Source organism: Dasypus novemcinctus, chromosome 31, assembly GCF_030445035.2.
Source record: "Dasypus novemcinctus isolate mDasNov1 chromosome 31, mDasNov1.1.hap2, whole genome shotgun sequence".
Lineage (NCBI taxonomy): Eukaryota > Metazoa > Chordata > Mammalia > Cingulata > Dasypodidae > Dasypus > Dasypus novemcinctus.
The window spans coordinates 24523144-24537439 of NC_080703.1; the positions used below are offsets into that span (position 1 = coordinate 24523144).

At 40.3% G+C, this 14296-nt stretch overlaps 1 pseudogene; it reads left to right on the top strand.

Annotated features, from left to right (window-relative positions):
* Positions 1-3662: 3662 nt before the first annotated feature.
* Positions 3663-9221, top strand: LOC101434260 (serine/threonine-protein kinase PLK4-like; annotated as a pseudogene).
* The last annotated feature ends 5075 nt before the right edge of the window (positions 9222-14296 follow it).

Here is a 14296-nt window from a genome sequence, read left to right on the forward strand (position 1 = left end):
CCAAAAAAGCACAAGACAGACAAAATATGATAAGACATATGAAAACCAAAGAATAAGCTGGTGGAAGTAAGTGGTGCACTTACAGCAAGATCATTGAATGTGAATGTATTAAACTCCAAAATCAAAAGATACAGGCTGACAAAATGGATAAAAAAACATGAGCTATCCATATGCTGCTTACAAGAAATTCACCTTAGACCCAGCGATACAAAGCGAATGGAAGTGAAAGGTTGGAAAAAGATACTCCATGCAAATAGTAACCAGAAAAGAGCAGGGTAACTATACTAATATCAGGCAAAACAGAATTTAAATGCAAAAAAGTGAGATACAGAAGGTCGTTATATATTAATAAATAGGGCAATCCACCAAGAAGATATAACAGTCATAAATATCTATGCACCTAGCCAAAGTGCCCTGAAATACATGAGATAAACTCTGGGAAAACTGAAGGGTGAAATAGACATCTCTACAACAATCATTGGAGACTTCAAAACCCCACTCACATCATTAGGTAGAACAACTAGACAGAAGATCAACAAGAAAACAGAGAACTTGGACAATATGATAAACAAGTTAGACATAACAGACATATATAGAACAGTGCATCCAAACTCAGTAGGTTATACATTCTCCTCAGGTGCCCATGGATCTTTCTCCAGGATAGACCACATGAGAGGGCACAAGGCAACTCTCAATAAATACAAAAAAAAATTGAAATTATACAAAGCGCCTTCTCACATCATAATGGAATGAAACTGGTAATCAATAACAGACAGGAAAAAAGTAAACTCACAAATGTGTGGAGGCTGAACAACACACTCCTAAATAATGAGTAATCCAAGAAGAAATTGCAAGTAAAATCAGTAAATATATTAAGACAAATGAAAGCGAGAACACAACTTATCAAAACTTATGGGATACAGCGAAGGCAGTCTTGAGAGGGAAACTTATAGCCCTAAATGCCTATATTAAAAAAGAAGAGCTAACCTTGAAGATTTAACTGAACAACTAGAGAAACTAGAAAAAAACACATCAAATCAATCCCAAAGCAACTGAAAGAAAGAAATAATAAAGATGAGAGCAGAATTAAATGAAATTAAGAACAAAAAAAACAATAGAGAAAATCAACAAAACCAAAAGCTACTTCTTTGAGAAGATCAATAAAACTAACAAATCCCTAGCTAGACTAACAAAGAAAAAAAGAGAGAAGATGCAAATAAATACAATTAGAAATGAAAGGGGGAAAGTTACAACTGAATCCACAGAAATAAAAAGAATCATAAGAGGATGTAATGAGAAACTGTATGCCAACAAACTAGACAACCTAGATGAACTGGACAAATTCCTAGAAATGCACAAACAGCCTACCCTGATGATACAAGAAATACAAGAACTTAACAAACTGATCAGCTTTAGGGAGATTGAATCAATCATCAAAAATCTTCCAGCAAAGAAAAGTCCAGGACCAGATGGCTTTACAGGTGAATTCTACCAAGCATTTCAAAAAGAAATAAGACCAATCCTGTTTAAACTCTTCCAAAAAACTGAAGAGGAGGGAAAATTACCCAACACATTTTATAAAGGCAACATCATCCTAATACCAAAGCCAGATAAAGATACTACAAGAAAAGAAAATTACAGACCAATCTCTTTAATGAACATAGATGCAAAATTTCTCAATGAAATATTTGCACATTGAATCCAACAGCATCTCAAAAAACTTATACATCATGGCCAAGTGGGATTTATTCCTGGTATGCAAGGCTGGTTCAACAAAAGAAAATCAATCAACGTAAAACACCACATTAACAAATTGAAGGGAAAAAAACACACGATAATCTCGATTGATGCAGAAAAGGCACTTGACAAAATCCAGCATCATTTTCTTATAAAATCACTTCAAAAGATAGGAATAGAAGGAATATTCCTCATATGACAAAAGGCATATATGAAAAACCCACAGCCAACATCATACTCAATGGGGAAAGGTTGAAAGCTTTTCCACTAAGATTGGGAACAAGACATGGATGCCCCTGTCACCTCTGTTATTCAACATTGTAGGGAAACGGACTTTGGCCCAGTGGTTAGGGCATCTGTCTACCACATGGGAGGCCCACGGTTCAAGCCCCGGGCCTCCTTGACCCGCGTGGAGCTGGCCCATGCGCAGTGCTGATGCGCGCAAGGAGTGCCGTGCCACACAGGGTGTTCCCCGCATAGGGGAGCCCCACGCGCAAGGAGTGCACCCATAAGGAGAGCCGCCCAGCGTGAAGGAGGGAGCAGCCTGCCGAGGAATGGCACCACCCACACTTCCCGTGCCGCTGACGACAACAGAAGCGAACGAAGAAACAAGACGCAGCAAAAAGACACAGAAAACAGACAACCGGGGAAGGGGAAGGGAATTAAATAAATAAAAATAAATCTTAAAAAAAAAAAACATTGTAATAGAAATTCTAGCTAGAGCAATTAGACAAGAAAAAAATTAAAGGCATCCAAATAAGAAAAGAGGAAGTAAAATTCTGTTTGCGGATGACATGATCCTGTACTTAGAAAATCCTGAAGTATCCACAACAAAGCTACTTGAGCTAATAAATGAGTTCAGCAAGGTGGCAGGATACAAGATCAACATGCAAAACTCAGTAATGTTTTTGTACACTAGTACTGAACAATGTGAGGAGGAAATCAGGGAAAAATTCCATTTTCAATAGCAACAAAAAGACTCAAATATCTAAGAATTAATTTAACCAAAGAAGTACAGGACTTATTAGCAGGGAACTACAAAAAAAAAAAAATGCTAAAAGAAATTTTAAAAGTCCTGAACAAATGGAAAGACATACCATGTTCATGGATTAGAAGAATAAGTTATCGCAAAGATAACATGCTGCCCCATGCAGAGTGCTGCCCCACCCAGGAGTGCTGGCCCATGCAGAGAGCTGACACAGCAAGATGATGCAACAAAGAGAGACAAAGAGGAGAGACAATAAGAGATGCAGCAGAGTAGGGGGCTGAAGTGGAGCAAGAGAGTGATCTCCTCTCTCACATTCCAGAAGGTCCCAGGATCAGTTCCCAGAGCTGCCTAATGAGAATACAGGCAGACACAGAAGAACACACAGTGAATGGACACAGAGAAAAGACAAGGGAGAAAAATAAATAAAATAAAATAAATCTTTAAAAAAAATAGATAAATGGGACCTCCTCAAAATTAAACACTTTTTGCACCTCCCAGGACTTTGTCAAAAGGGTGAAAAGGCAGCCAACTAAATGGAAGAAAATATTTGGAAATCACATATCTGGTAAGGGTTTCATATCCAGGATATATAAAGAGATGCTACAGCTCAACAATAAAAAGGCAAAAGACCCAGTTGAAAAATGGGCAAAAGACTTGAATAGACATTCGTCCAAAAAAGAAATACAAATGGCAAAAAAACACATGAAGAAATGCTCAACATCACTAACAATTAGGGAAATGCAAATCAAAACTACAATGAGATATCATTTCACAACTATCAAAATGACCACTATTGAAAAGACAGAGAACAACAAATGTTGGAGAGGATGTAGAGAGATAGGAACACTTATTCACTGTTGATGGCAATATAAAATGGTATAGCCACTGTGGGGGACTGTTTGGCAGTTCCTAAATAAGTTGATTATAGACTTGCCACATGACCCTGCAATACCACAACTGGGTATGTACCCAGAAGAACTGAGAGTAGTGACATGAACAGACATCTGCACACCAATATTCACAGCAGCATTATTCACAATTGCCAAAAGTTGGAAACAACCCAGTTGTCCTTCAACCAGATGAATGGATAAACCAACTGGTATATTCACACGATGGAATATTATATAGTGGTAAGAAGAAATGAAGTCAGGAAGTGGCTGTGGCTCAATCAGGTGAGCTCCCCTCTACCATATGGGAGGCCCTCGGTTCGTGTCCCGGGGCCTCCTTGTGAAGGCAGTCTCGCCCACACGCTGCAGAGAGCTGCCCAGCCCACAGACAATGTGGAGAACTGAGTCAGCAAGGTGACACAACAAAAAAAGAAGGGAGACAAGCAAGAACACCGAAGAGCCCGCAGCGAATGGACACAGAGAGCAGACAGCAAGCAAGCTGCAAAGGGGGAGGGGAAATGTTTAAAAAAAGAAAAAATGAAGTCATAAAGCATATGACAACATGGCTGAACCTTGAGGATATGACAACATGGCTGAACCATTGAGCAAAGCAAGCCAGACACAAAAGGACCAATACTGTATGATTGTATTACTATGAACCAAATATATTGTGTAAGATATTGCATGATTCAAAAAAATTTTTATAGGAATCCAGTGAGTTTAGGTGACAAATGTTTTTACTCAACTGTGTTTTCTTTTTAGTTTTTAATTCTTTATATTTTCAATTATTAAATGCACAAAATAAAGTTTAAAAAAAATCTACAGCCAATATCATATTTAATGGTAAGAAACCAAATGCTTTTCCCCTAAGATCTGGAACAAGAAAAGGTTGTTCCCTTGCACTTCTCCTATTCAACAGTGCAATGGGAGTCCTAACTAATGCAGTAAGTCAAGGAAAGGAAGTGAAATGTTTGATTGGAAGGGAAGGAATAAAACCGTCCCTGTTAGGAGACAGTACAATTGTCTACGGAGAACTAGCAAGTGATTATCCTGAAGCCTTGATACAAGGTTAATGGGCAAAAGTCAATTGCGGGCAACGGGCGGGAGTTTTTCAAAACCCGAGCGCGGAGGCGCAGCCCAGGCTTGGGAAGGTGCCCGGGGGAGCTTGCAGTGGCCGTGCCGTCATCGCCAGTACCCAGGACACAGTGTAGAAGGCCGAGACCTGCTGGCTGCTAGGAGCACTGCCCAGAAGGGACTGCGTAAAGGAGGCTAATCCAGGGAGGAGAGTCGGGGGCTGGAAAAACAGCGACCTGCATCGGGGAGAAGATGCAGGCTTTAAAGCTGGAGAGCTCCTCAGTAAGGATGTGTTCAGAGCTGAGTCCTTTCACGCTGGTTTGGAAGTTGCAATCAAAACGATAGCAAAGTCATGTACAAAGCTGGGATGGTACAGAGTCCAAAATGAGGTGAAAATACATGCCAATTGAAACATCCTTCTACCTTGGATCTTTATAACTATCCTGAAGATAGTTATTATGTGTACCCGGTATTAGAAATGTGCCACAATGGAGAAATGAACAGATATCTAAAATACAGAATGAAACCCTTCTCAGAAAACAAAGCAGGGCACTTCATGCACCAGATCATCACAGGAATGCTCTGTCTTCATTCTCACCCAGACCTCAACCTTCTAACCTCTTACACATAACATGACCATCAAGATTGCCAATTTGGGGCTGGCAACTGAATTGAAAATGCTGCATGAAAAGCACTGTACAGTATGTGGGACTCCTAATTACATTTCACCAGAAATTGCAACTCAAAGCATATGGACTTGAATCTGATGTTTGGTTCCTGGACTGTATGTTTTATACATTACTTATTGGGAGACCACATTTTGACACTGACACAGTCAAGAACACATTAACTAAGTAGTATTGGCAGATTATGAAATGCCAACTTTTTGTCAAGAGAAGTCAAATATTGTATTCGCCAATTATTTCTTCAAAATCTAGGGGATCATTTAAATCTGTCTTCAGTATAAGACCATCTTTTTATGTCCTGAAATTCCTCAACAAAAAGTAAAGATTAGGAACTGTTTGGAGACTCTAATAATGGACATGTCACAATTTCTACTGCAATTACTGTTTCTTCCAGTACCAGTATAAGTGGTAGTTTATTGGACAGGAGAAAACTTTTGATTGGTCAGCCATTCCCAAATAAAATGACTGCATTTCCAAGGAACAAAAATTTAAGAGGTTTTTCTACTCAGTGGGAAATCAAGAACAAGAAACCAGTAATAGTGGAAAAGGAAGAATAATCTAAGATGCAGAAGACCACATTTGCAATACTTTCACAGAGCCCACTCCTCTGATTGAGCTGACACTTCTAATAGTCAGTCCCAAGGAAAAACATATACAGTGGAAGATGTCATTCAGCAGAAATGCTTTCAAAATCCGAAAGATCAGGAATCGATGAAAATGAAGAGAGATACTCACCTACAAATAGTAATGTCAATATTTTCCACTACTTTAAAGCAAAGACATCCAATAATTCTGGATCTTTTGAAAGACCCAAAAACAATCAAGCACTTTCCAATCATCTTTGTCCAGGGGAAACTCCGTTTCCGTTTTCAGACCAAACATCTCTTATGGAAATGGTACAACAGTGCTTTAGGAATCTGCAAACAAATGCTTATTTAAGAGAACTTACTGAGCACAATAGCATTAGCCCAAACAGGGATTTCAAGGCCATCCAGATTCGCAGATCGCAGAAGTATATATCAAGAAATGCTTGAACTGATGAAAGAGCCAAAAAGAGCTCAGGTGCTTCTGATATCATACACTTTGTAAAACAACTGAATACCATGAAATATATAACTTCACTTCACAGTAAACCTGAGATAATTTGGCAAGAGTCAATTCTTTTTTTTTTTTTTTTTTGCTTAGATCCTCTATCTGAACAAAGTAAGATCAGGGGTATGGTGCCATCACTTGGGTTACCAAAAACATATATTATGAAGCATTACCTCTCCCTTGACTGCTCACAGGTTAAAACCAATCAGACAGGAAACCAAAAAGATTGTGGTGGCGGCGGACTTGGCCCAGTGGTTAGGGCGTCCGTCTACCACATGGGAGGTCCGCGGTTCAAACCCCGGGCCTCCTTGACCCGTGTGGAGCTGGCCCATGCGCAGTGCTGAAGTGCGCAAGGAGTGCCCTGCCACGCAGGGGTGTCCCCCGCGTAGGGGAGCCCCACGCGCAAGAAGTGTGCCCCGTAAGAAGAGCCGCCCAGCGCCAAAGAAAGTGCAGCCTGCCCAGGAATGGTGCCGTACACACGGAGAACTGACACAACAAAATGACACAACAAAAAGAAACACAGATTCCCATGCCGCTCACGGCAACAGAAGCGGACAAAGAAGACGCAGCAAATAGACACAGAGAACAGACAACCGGGGTGGGGGGGGAGGGGAGATAAATAAATATATAAATAAATCTTAAAAAAAAAAAAGAGAGAGAAATGCTGTATTCCATTTGCTAATAAAAATATTAACAGCCATTTAAAAAAAAAAAGATTGTGGTAGTATGCGTGATTCAAAGGAGGTGTTTGTGTAGTTATAAAAGATACATCTCATATATATGTGAAAGAAATTCTCCAAATACCTAGTGATGGAAATATGATCACTATTTATTATCCAAATAATGGGAGAGGTTTTCCTCTTGCTCATAGACCATGCTTACCTACTGACAAAAATAGGTAGCTGCAGCTTTGACAATTTACCAGAAAAGTACTGGAGAAAATATCGGTATGTTTCCAGATTTGTATGGCTTGTGTGTTAGTCAGCCAAAGGAGTGCTGATGCAAAATACCAGAAATCTGCTGGGTGTTATAAAGGGTATTTTTTGGGGGTAGGAACTTACAGTTACCAGGCCATAAGGCATATGTTGCTTCCCTCAGCAAAGTCTATTTCCACATGTTGGAGCAAAATGGTTGCTGACATCTGCCAGGGTTCAGGCTTCCTGGGTTCCTCTGGGCTCAGCTCCTCTGTTTCCTCTACAAGGTCAGCTGTAGACTATGAGGCTTTCTAGACTTTGCCTCTCTCCACAAGTCAGCTGTAGAATATCAGCGAACAGCTCTTTCTCTTTCCCTGGGCTCCAGCTTAACACTTCACCATCAAACTCCAACATCAGAAACCCCCAACTCTGTCCTTTGCTTTGCCTTTTATCTGTGAGTCCCCACCCACCAAGGGGCGGGGACTCAATGTCCTAATGATGTGGCCCAATTAAAGCCCTGATCATAACTCAATCAGGCCCAGGTACAGAGAAGATTACAAACATAATCCAATATCTATTTTTAGAATTCATAATCATATCAAACTGCTACAGCTTGTAATATCTAGTTCTACCTAAATCACTTATATACTAAATGCATTTTGATGGAAATTTTTTCTGGTGCTGAATTTGAGATTCAGTTTTATGATGGAGCAAAAATACACAAGATTTAATTCAGGTGATTAAAAAGACTGGGAGGGAAGCGGACTTGGCCCAGTGGATAGGGCGTCCACCTACCACATGGGAGGTCTGTGGTTCAAACCCCAGGTCTCCTTGACCCGTGTGGAGCTGGCCCATGTGCAGTGCTGATGCGTGCAAGGAGAGCCATGCCACGCAATAATGTCCCCCACGTAGGGGAGCCCCACACACAAGTGTACCCCGTAAAGAGAACCGCCCAACGTGAAAGAAAGTGCAGCCTGCCCAAGAATGGTGCCGTACACATGAAGAGCTGACACAACAAGATGATGCAACAAAAGGAAACACAGATTCCTGGTGCCACTGATAAGGGTAGAAGCAGTCACAGAAGAACACACAGTGAATGGACACAGAGAGCAGACAACTGGGGAGGGGGGGGAGGAAGATAAATAAATAAATAAATATATCTTAAGAAAAAAAGACTGGGAGATCTTACACCTTGAAAGGTGAAAGTGAAGTTAATAGCTTGACAGAGGAAATAAAAATGTATAAGAACCATGCTAATGACAGTCACAATATTTGTTGAGCACTATAATCCAAAATTTCAGAAGAGAAAAAGTGCAAGTGTTCCCTTTTCCCCAATAATTGTAAGAAGAAAACTTGGTAGTACTGGTTCATCTAAGCCCTTATCACCTCCTCCTTCTGTGGTTCCAAATTACCCAATGAGAGATACACCATCTTTGAACAGAATGATCACAAATAGTGCTGCATCTCTGAAAAAGGCACCAATACTAAGTCCTTCTATGGTTACAAATGAAGAACTTGGCCTTACAACTACAGCTTCTGGAGGAACCATCTCTTCTAGTAGTCTAAAAGATTGTCTTCGTAAATCAGCACAGCTGTTGAAAGCTGTTTTTGTGAAAGTGTGGTTGGGCTACACAGTTAATAAGTGCAGCTGTATAGGTTCAGTTTGATGATGGATCCCAGCTGCTTGTGGAGGCAGGAGTGTCTTCTATGTATAACTATATACCCCCAAATGGTCAAACAACTAGGAATAGAGAAAATGAAAAGTTATTAGACTACATCAAACAGAAACTACAGTGTCTATCATCTTTTGCTATTTTCTAATCCAGCTCCTAGTTTTCATTGATGACAACTCTTCTTAAATATGTAAAATTAATAAATAACTATTTGTTGGCTTTCAAAACAAAGTCATTTGCTTTCCTATGCCAACAATGAGCAATTGGAATTTGAAATTTAAAACACAGCACCATTTACATTGGAAAAAAAGATGAAATACATACAAATCTAACAAAATATGTATGCACAAGCCCCATATGAAGAAAATTAAAAAGCTGTGATGAAATAAATCAAGGAAGATCTATGATGGAGAGAAATTCCATGTTCATGGATAAGAAAATTCAGTATTATTAAGATGTCAATTCTTCCCTATTTGATATATAGATTCAACACAGTCCCAATCAAACTCCCAGCAAGTTATTTTGTAGATCTCAATAAACTGATTCTAAAATTTGTAATTTTAAATTTTAAAGGCAAAAAAAAACCCAGAATAGTCAACACAATATTGAAAAAGAAAGTTGAAGAACTAACACCATCCATCTTCAAGACTGTGTAAAGCTATAGTGATCAAACAGAATAGTATTGGTGAAAGACAAATAGATCAATGGAACAGATACAGAGTCCAGAAATAAATCCACAGGAATATAATCAACTGATCTTTGACAAAGGAGCAAAGAAAATTCAGTGGAGAAAGGAGAGTCTTCTCAAGAAATGGTGCTGGAACAACTGGATATCCATGAGGGGAAAAAAATGAATCTAGACACCTTATACCTTTCACAAAAATCAACTTAAATGGATCATAGACCTAAATGTAAAATGCATAACTCTAAAACTTATAGAAGATAACATAGGATAAAATCTAGGTGACCTTGGGTTTGGCAGAGACTTCTTAGATACAACTCCAAAAGCATGACCCAAGGAGAAAAAAATTAAGTTGGATTTCATTAAAACTAAAAACTGCTCTCTGACAGGCATTATTAAGAGAAAAAAAAGACAGGCCACAGATTGGAAGAAAATATTTGCAAAACATTTTCGGCTATGGTGCAAGCAATTGAGCCCCATTTACCATATGGAGGACCCAGGTTCAATCCCTGGGACCTCCTTGTAAAAAAAGAAAAAAAGCCATCCCAGACCTGCACAGCAATGGTACAGCCACTTTGGAAGACAGTTTGACAATTCTGACAAAGCTAAACATAGGCTACCATATGATCCAGCAATTGTACTCCCAGGTATTTACCCAAAGGAGTTGAAAACTTATGTCCACTCAAAAACCTGCATACGAATGTTTATAGCAGCTGTATTCCCAATTGCCAAAAAGGGGAAGGAATTAAGATGCCCTTCAATAAGTGAATGGATAAACAAACTGTGATACATCCATACAGTGGAATATTGTTCAGTGATAAAAAGAAATAAAAAATCAACCCATGAAAAGACATGCAGGAATGTTAAATGTATATTGCAGGAGTGGATGTGGCTCAAGTGGTTGAGCACCTGCTTCCCACATAGGAAGTCCCAAGTTCAGTTCCTAGTGCCTCCTAAAAAACAAACAAGCAAAACAAATGGAAAAACCAACTCAGGGGAGCCAATGTGGCTCACTGGTTGAGGGCTGGCTTCCCACATACAAGGTCACGTTCCTCAAAAACAGCCCCCGGTATCTCAAAAAAAAAAAAAAAAAAAGATATTCAGTATGCTCAAGGAGATCAAGGAAAATGCAGAGAAAGAACTTAAGGGTAACAGGAGAACAATGAATGAAAAATATGAAAATCTCAATAAAGAGAAATTTTTTTTCAAATGTATATTGCTAAGTGAAAGAAATTAGTCTGAAAAGGCTACATATTGTATGATTCCAACTATATGATTCTGGAAAAGGAAAAACTATAGAGACAGTGAAAATAGACCTGAAGAACCTGTTGTACACCATCAAACTTATCAATTATACAAATTACGGAATCCACACCAAAAATAAAAAGAGAAAGAGACAGAAATTCAAAGAGATAATAGCTGAAAAAATTCACAAATTCAATGAAAGATATGAATACACCATGTCCAATATGTTCGATTAACTCCAAACAAGATAAACCCAAATAAACCCACACTGAGACAATAATCAAACTGCCCAATGCCAAAGACAGAGAATTCTGAAAGCCTCAAGAGAAAAGCAACACATCACATACAAGTAAGTCTCAATAAGATTAAGTGCCAATTTCTCACTGGAAACCATAAGGACAAGAAGGCAGTGAGATGACATATTTAATGTTTTTTTTTTTTAATTTTTTTATTTTTTATTGACTTTGTAATAATATTACATTAAAAATATATATGTGAGGTCCCATTCAACCCCACCCCCCCACCCCCCCTCTCCCCCCCCCCCCAACAACACTCGTTCCCATCATCATGACACATCCATTGGATTTGGTAAGTACATCTTTGGGCACCTCTGCACCTCATATACATTGGTTCACATCATGGCCCATACTCTCCTCTATTCCATCATGTAGGCCCTGTGAGGATTTACAATGTCCGGTGATTACCTCTGAAGCACCATCCAGGGCAGCTCCATGTCCCGAAGACGCCTCCACCTCTCATCTCTTCCTGCCTTTCCCCATACCCTTTGTCCATTATGTCCACTTTTCCCAATCCAATGCCACCTCTTCTATGTGGACGCTGGATTGGTTGTGTCCATTGCACCTTTATGTCAAGAGGAGGCTCAGATTCCACCTGGATGCTGGATGCAATCCTCCCATTTTCAGTTGTAATCACTCTAGGCTCCATGGTGTGGTGGTTGTCCTTATATTTAATGTTTTGAAAGTAAACAAACTGTCTGCCAGGAATTCTATATCTGGCAAAACTGTCTATCAAAGATAAGGAAGAAATTAAGACATTCCCAGATAAACAAAAGCTGAGGGAATTTGTCACCACTACACTGGCCCTGTAAGAAATGGTCAAGTGAGTTCTGCAGACTAAAAGGAAAGGACACTAGACTACAGATCAAAGCTAGATAAAGAAATAAAAAATCTCTGGTAAAGGTAATGACATGGGCAAATATAAATGTCAAAAATATATGTTTGGTTTGTAACTCCACTTTTCAATTCCTATGGGATCTAAAAGGCAAAGGGTTAGGGAAGTGGAGACGGCTCAACCGATAGAGCTTCTGCCTACCATATGGGAGGACCTGGATTCAATCCCTGGGTCCTCCTGGTGCAACAAGCCAGTGCCCACACAAGTACCCGTGTGGTGAGCCAGTGCCCGCACAAGTGCCTGCACGAGTGCCCGCGAGGTAAGGCAGTGCCCCACACAAGTGAGTCATGCACAAGATGATGATGCATCAAAAGAGAGACAAGGGGAGAGTCAAGGTGAAGCGCAGCAGAAACCAGGAACTGCAGTGGCGCAGCTGACAGGGAACCTCTCTCCCCATCAGAGGTCTCCAGGATAGAATCCTGGTGAATCCTAGAGGAGAGAAAATGAAAAGACAAGACAACACAGAGAGCAAAAACAGTAGGGCGGGGAGGAGGGGAACAGGGGGAAATAAATAAATAAATCTTTTTTTTTTAAAAAGGCAAAGGTATAAAATGGGTTTAGACTCATACTGTATAAATATGTAATTTGTGACAAGAACATAAGGGTGGGGAGAAAGAAGGGTATAGGAATGTAGTCTGTGTGTATTATTGAAGCTAAGTTGGTGTGGTAGCTTGGAGGTATGTACCCCCAAAAAATGTGTTCTTAAAATTAATCCATTCCTGTGGGTGTGGATCTATTGTAAATAAGATCTCTTCAAGATGTTACTTCAATTAAGGTGTGGCCCAAATGAATAAGATTAGGCTTTAATTAAGAATACTGAAGTCTTTCATAAGCAAAATGGAAGTCAGACACAAAAGCCAGAGGGAGCACCCAGAAGCCTAAAGTCAAAGGAATCCAGAGGGGAAGGGAGAGGCCAAGAGAGGCCATCGTGTGCACTGCCATTGACAGAACCGACAAGCACCAAGGATCACTGCAGTCAGCTCCAAAACACCAATCTGGAAGGAAGTATCACTTTGATGATGCCTTGATTTGGACTTCTCCTAATCTCAAAACTGTGAGCCAATAAATTCCCATTGTTTAAGCCAACCCGTTGCATGGTATTTGCTTTAGCAATGAAGAAACTAAAAGAGTTCATATCAAAGCAAACAAGATTGTTATAGATTTAGGATGTTAAATGTAAGACCCATGTTAACCACAAAGATATCAGATAATATGCAAACTCTAGAGAGAGAGGTTACCTGGGGCACAGGGCAGGGGAAGTGGGTAAGAAATACATAATGGGTATAAGAACCTATTGGGGTGATTGGGAAAGTTCTAGTAATGGATGGTGGTGAGGGTAGCACAACATTGTGAATGTGATATCCCACTAAATAGTATGCAGCACGGGAGCAACTGGGATGGGAAAGTTTATGTTGTATATGTGTTTTATTTATTTATTTTTAAAGATTTATTTATTTCTCTCCCCTCCCCTCCCCTCCCCTCCCCACCCCACCCCACCCCACCCCAGTTTGTTCTCTGTGTCTATTTGCTGCGTCTTCTTTGTCCGCTTCTGTTGTTGTCAGTGGCGCGGGAATCTGTGTCTGTTTTTGTTGTATCATCTTGCATCAGCTCTCCGAGTGTGCGGCACCATTCCTGGGCAGGCTGCACTTTCTTTCACGCTGTGCGGCTCTCCTTACAGGGCTCACTCCTTGCACGTGGGGCTCCCCTACGCGGGGGACACCCCTGGGTGTCACGGCACTCCTTGCACGCATCAGCACTGCACATGGGCCAGCTCCACACGGGTCAAAGAGGCCCGGGGTTTGAACCGCGGACCTCCCATGTGGTAGACGGACGCCCTAACCACTGGGCCAAGTTCCTAGCTGCTAAAACAAATACAACGAGTAGGCTTAAATAGTGAGAACTTATTGGCTCATAGTTTTAAGGCTAAGAGAAATCCAAAACTGAGGTGTCATCCAGGTGATGCTTTCCCTCCAAACACTGGCATTCTGTGGCTGGCTGCTAGTGATCCTTAATTCTAATTCTTGGCTTTCCGGTCACATGGCTACATCTTCCCTTTTTTTTTTTTGGGTTCCATTGATTCCCAGATTCTTACTGCTCCTGTGGCTTCTGTCTTTCACTTTGCTTACA